This window comes from Gekko japonicus, unplaced genomic scaffold (assembly GCF_001447785.1).
Source record: "Gekko japonicus isolate JY-2015 unplaced genomic scaffold, Gekko_japonicus_V1.1 scaffold125, whole genome shotgun sequence".
Lineage (NCBI taxonomy): Eukaryota > Metazoa > Chordata > Lepidosauria > Squamata > Gekkonidae > Gekko > Gekko japonicus.
The window spans coordinates 1,111,150-1,117,149 of record NW_015165834.1 but is presented as its reverse complement, the minus strand read 5'-3'; positions in this window follow the sequence as shown (position 1 = coordinate 1,117,149).

Below are 6,000 nucleotides of genomic sequence, written 5' to 3'. Positions count from 1 at the left end.
TCCCTCCCCTGTGAGAGCAGAGCTCTCCACCCCCCCCCCCCCAATAGCTAGCAATCCAAAACAGTCCAGTGGAGCCTGAGTGGTGGGTGTTGCCTTCTGACACACTTCCGGTGATGTCAGGGGGTGTGGCATATGCAAATAAGTTATGCTAATGAGCTCTCGCACCTCTTTTTCTATGAAATGACCCCTGGGTTAGAGTACTGGACTACGCTTTGTAAACCCCAAGTTCAAATCCCCATTCTGCCATGAAGCTCGTTAGCTGATCTTGGGCCAGTCACTTTTTCTCAGCCTAATCTGCCTAACTAGGTGGTTGTTAGGATAAAATGGAGGGGGAGAGAATGATGTAAGCCCCTTCGAGTCAGAAAGGCAAGGTATAAATAAATCCCACCAGCAGATTGGCAAGGTATAAATAAAGTAAAAAAAAATAAATAGAAAATTTGGACTTCAAATAAGAAAGAAGTATTCGTTTTACATTAAACTCAATCTACTATTTTCATTTCGCCAAAGGCACACTGTGAAACAGAATTATGTTTGTCTCTTTTAACAGTTTAGAACTCTTTCTGTTACTGTTGTTGTTGGTGACTTATGGACTGTTATTTCAGAGTTTGGGAATTTGTTTTAATTTTACAGTTTGTTCAAGTATGCTATCAGTAGAGGATGGCTATGTATACTGTAAAAGGAGCTGCGGTGGCTCAAGTGGTTAAGACGCTGAACTGCAGGCTGTGGAAGGTCAGTAGTTCAGCAGTTCAAGACCCGGGTGCCGCAAGACGGGGTGAGCTCCTGTCTCTAGTTCCAGCTCCTGCCAACCTAGCAATTCGAAAGCAAGAAATTGCAAGTAGATAAATAGGTACCACTTCGGTGGGAAGGTAACAGCGTTCCGTGCGCCTTGGTGTTTAGTCATAAAAGAGCTTGTAATCAGATCCTGAAAAAAAGGAATCACATTCCAAGTTTAAAAAAAACCCTCATGATGTTTGAAACACGATTTTTCATTTTATGCTTAATGGTCTGATCTTTTAGCTCTCGGATGCTCCTACATAAAGTGACTTCCAGTGCCTGCCAGTTTTTTGAGGTGGAAGAATCCACAGCAGGGAGATCTCAGCGTGCGTTTGGGATTCAAAAGCAGCCGAGTAAACCGTATTAGCCACACATTATCTTAGATAATAGAGAGATGAAAGGAATTCCCAGGTTCTAGACTTTCCCCCCCATCAAGACAGAAAGTCCTTGTTTCCATACCAGTACAGTTCCCCGGGAAAGATACCACGAAAGTGTTCACAGAGATACCGCCCAGTTAATGTCAGGGTTTCCCTGCACATTTGCTGGCCCACGTGTAGCCGGAGCTGCCATTGTTAGTGCGTAGGAGAAACCGTTGGAATCAATCCTTCTTTTAGAAATGAAAAATATTCCTGCACAATGCTTGCTTTCCTTTGTTACAGGGGTGCCAGAGCAAACACATGTATCTGCGGTGGTCATTCTCATTTCATGTAGTACTCCTGGTGCTCTGATACTCCCTTTAGAATCCAGTAACTATTTTATCAGAATCCAGCAACTGTTTCCACTAGGTTCTTATTGACTGCTGCCTAGTTGCAATGTGGGATTTCCATCTGCACAGAACATGTATGTGTCATTTGGTCAGCCAGTTTATGATGGTGTGGCAGGGTTCACTAACTGGAAAGTAGTGCTAGGGTAATTTAAAAAAAGAGGGTGAAAGGCTGCGATCATACGCACAATTAGACCCGACATAGGTGCGAATGCCGGGCGGATTTAAAGGGCGTGATCAGATGACAACGTCTGGGAAGCACCCCGCAGCCATCGGCAACCCGTTCTGCTCCGCCGCAGAAGCGGAGTTAACACCAGGGAAAATCCAGTAGTAAATGGGTTGCGACGGGCCACGAATGGACTTTCCCGTGTCTGATCGCTCAAGCCTGCTCTCATGCTGTCGGGATGATCTGATCAGGCCATCCCGATTCCGTGCCATTGTTCCCCCCCTCCCCTTTCGCAGTATGAGCATCATTGCAAACTCCATAGGGAGCCCTCAGTGCAGAGGTGCGGTTCATCGATTCTTTGTTTAAGCACATGGGGGGGAAAGGCACAAAAAACCCAGACTCACCCGCGGTTGCGTCTGATCACACACTGACGGACTGTGCCCGCAGCTTCTAAGGGAGGTGTGATCGTGCAACTGCGGGTCAAATTCCTCCGGAGGAAATAGCCTCGCTTCCCCTGGTTTTAACTGGCACGTGTGACCGCACCCAAGTGTACTTAAATACTATATATTAATGCATCCCCAATCTCATTGAGCCAGTGGGCATTTTTGAAATTTCGAGGACCACAAAATGGCCGACGTGGAGTGCTGTGGCCAATCACAAAATAAAGGGAAGCTGCATGCTGAGCTTACGGCTCCTATTGGAGGCAGCCTTTTCTAACTGAGTGGTCTGTGCAGAATCAAAGGTGATGCCTCCCGGGCTTGTCTGTCTAAACCACTTTCTGCTCCATTGAGGCTGAAGAAAGCCAAGATGTGCTATTTCCTTTGGGGTCAACGGGCGACAGGAAACCCATTGACAGGGGCCGTGGTGGCCACGGGAGCCAAACTGGGGATCACTGGTGTATGCTTTCAAACTTATATTGGCCATTGAAAGCTAACACAAGAAATATTGGACTGTGGTTTCTGGGAAATTATCAGGAATAATCAGGGGGCTTCATTTCTGCTTTACTTTCACCTTGGGACAACTTACTGTATAAACAGTACCACTGTCAATGCATCAGGCAGAAGATGGGTGCAAGCTGACAGTGACTGAGAGTGGTGTGGCTGGGAATATTATCTCAAGCCTGGTGAAAACACCCTCCAAGCCCTGTGTTGGTTGGAGCAATATGCATGGTGGTGCCACAGCTGTTTCCCCAGCATGTTAGCAGACTGCAGGCTGCACCCAGATCAGTTAGAACATTTCAGTTCTCTAACTATTCCGTTGATAACAGGCCCGAGATAGCAATATGCTTGGTGACCGGTCTCTTTCTGCTCTGCTCAGAAAAATTTGAAACCTTCCTTCAGCCCAAGGACCTTTCCTCCCATTGGAAGACGTCTTCAAACTCTGCTGAGTGGAGTGGTAGTGTACAGGCCATTGCGGCCTGTGAATAAACAAACTCAAACTGAAGCACTACACTGAGGCAACGTAATCCAAATTAACTCTCTCAAGAACCACTTTGGATTCTCTGATTCTAGGCCCTTGGTTCATACATGAACAAGAGAAGTTGCCTTAGGCTGAAACAAACTGTGGGTCTCTCAAGGATAGTATTGTCTCCTCTGACTGACAGCAGCTCTCAAAGGACTCAGGCTGAGGTCTTTCATATCATCTACTACCCAATCTGAAGAAGAAGAGGAGGAGGAGGAGATTGGATTTATATCCTGGCCTTCACTACTTGATGAAGTCTCAGAGCATTTTACAATCTCCTTTCCCTTCCCTATAACAGACACCCTGTGAGGTAGGTGCGGCTGAGAGAGCTCTCCGGAGAACTGTCCTTGAAAGAACAGCTCTGAAACAACTTGTAACTGACCCAAGGTCACCTAGGAGTTGCATGTGAAGGAGTGGGGAATCAAACCTGGTTCTCCCAGATCAGACTCCGCTCTAGTAACCACTACACCAAACTGGCTCTCTGAAGATACAGAACCTGGGACTTCCCACTTGCTTTACCCCCTAGCTGTGGTCCTTCCCTGCTGAGCTGAGGGGATGCTGAGATAGCATCTACCATGGAAAGGCTTTTGGTGTAAACTAGGCTCGTCATCTCCATGCCTGATCACATGGAGGGGTAATTTCTCCTCATCCCTGAAAAGGAAAAGGGTTTGGAAGTCCTCCACCCCCATGTCTCAGAACTACTTTCTGCTGAATGGTTGAAATGGGGCTAGGAATATGTCTGCCTGTTGTTAAGTCCCTGATGAATTGAATCTGCAGCCCTGTCAAAGCAACTGCACTTTGTATTCAGAAAGGCTTGGCTGTCTACCAAGTGTGGCAGTTGCTGTCAAGACCAGTAGAGGAAGACACTGCTTGGGTCTCTCTTTGGTGGTCGTCTGGGTCCAAGAGCCAAATGTCATACAAAGTCTGTGGATTCACTGCCATGTGGGGTTTCCATTGTGGTCCAACTGATGCTATGAAAGGGAACTCCGACCCAGTAGCCAGTGGAGGTTGAAGAAGATTGACATTTGAAACCAGCAGGAGCCATCTGTGTGTCTAGCGATGCCCTTCGTTTGTAAATTTGCACTTTTTAAAATCCTATTGTTAGATCCTGGCGTGTTGCTTAGCGTTCCTCTGAGGAGGGTATTTCAGGAGGAACCCTGCCATCAGTTAATGTGTCAGCCAATAAAATTGGCTTCAGCAATACTGGTTGTGAGGGAGAGTTTCTAGGCAGAGGACAGTAGCCTTTGATAATGGGAAAGAAGGGCTGGGGGGGGGGGAGGAAATTCCTTTGTACTTCATGTGAACTGGCATTTATCCAGAGAAGTCTTAAAGTGTTTTGAGGAACAAAACACTATTATGGCATTCTGTGTTTTTCTCTCTGATGAGAAATCACAGTTATTTTTTAAGCAGCAGAGCAAAAATGGATTCAGTAAGTCTCAGTTTCCTATGGGCTCCTTTACCCACTTTGGCTTTTGAAGGCAAGTGGATTTCTTTTTTAGGTTTCACACACCTTTTTTTCAGGTTTCACACACCTCCCACAATGTACGAAGCTTGCATCTGGGTTTTCCAATTTTTTTTGGGTTGCGTTTTATTCTTCAGGAGTGTGAGACCTTTTTTAAAAAAATGTGTTTGCCTTCAGATGTCAAAGCAAAGCCCTAATGAAAGGGATCTAAGTACTGAGTTATCAACATATCTGTACTGACCAGCCCCATGTGAATAGGTTTGCTGCCTCTCCTAGAAGGGAAAACAAGTGCACAAATTTGAATATATTGATTAGCCACACTAATTTATCATAATATATGCAAATGTATCCAGGTCTAGTTTTCCTTTTCAAAAATAACATTTCAAATACTTGCCCTGGAGCTTTAAAATAAACCACAGAGGCCATTGCAAACAAGCCAAAATGCAATTCTAATTTAATGCTGAAGGAAACAGTACAGTGTTTCTTAAACATTTGAATTTGCTTCCATTTCTGGATTGTCTCTGCCTTAGGGAAGGACTATAGCTTTGTGGTAGAGCACATGCTTTGCTGACAGAACATCTTGGGTCCAGTCCCTGGCATCTCCAGTTAAGCAGATCTCAGATGAGTAGGTATTGGGAAATGTCATTGTAATACCCTGGAGAGCTACAGCCAGTCAGTGCTGACAGTACTACTAAACTAGATATTTATTGTGAGACTCAGGCAGCTTCTTACATTCTGCCCCAGGTGTAGTCGTGCTGTCTAATTCTGCAGCAGCTGTCCTTTTGGAGGGTGAGTCTGGGATCCTGCTTTGCTTTCTTTGGACCATGCCTGGAGAAGTCAGGTATGTCCTCATGGAGGTGGCAAGGGCTGTCAGACAGGCAATGCCTCTTGTCTCCTCTGTTTTGTTTTTTTGCTGTCAAGTTGCATAGGGTTTCTAAGCCAAGAGACGTTCTGAGGTGGCTTGCCATTGCCTGCCTCTGTGTAGAGACCTTAGTATTCCTTGGTGGTCTCCCATCCAAATAATAACCAGGGCTGACCCTGGTTAGCTTCCAAGATCTGATGAGATTGGCCTAGCCTGGGCTTTCTCCTCTGTTGAGATCCACAAATTCTTGAACACAGAAGTGGGAACCCACTGAGGCAGCAAGCTGGTTGTAAGGGGGAAACTGCTCACCTGTTCCACCAGCTGATGGCCGCAGTTACAAAATACCACTGGCTGTGTACACCCTTCTCCCCTGCTCACACTCTAGACTGCAGCCTAAGCAAAGGAACTGTGTGTTGCCACATTTCTGGTTCTGATCTCACCTGACCTGTGAATTCACCATGTAGCTCCATAAGCCATTCTCTCTTTAGTTCTTTTGGGAAATATGGGGAGAA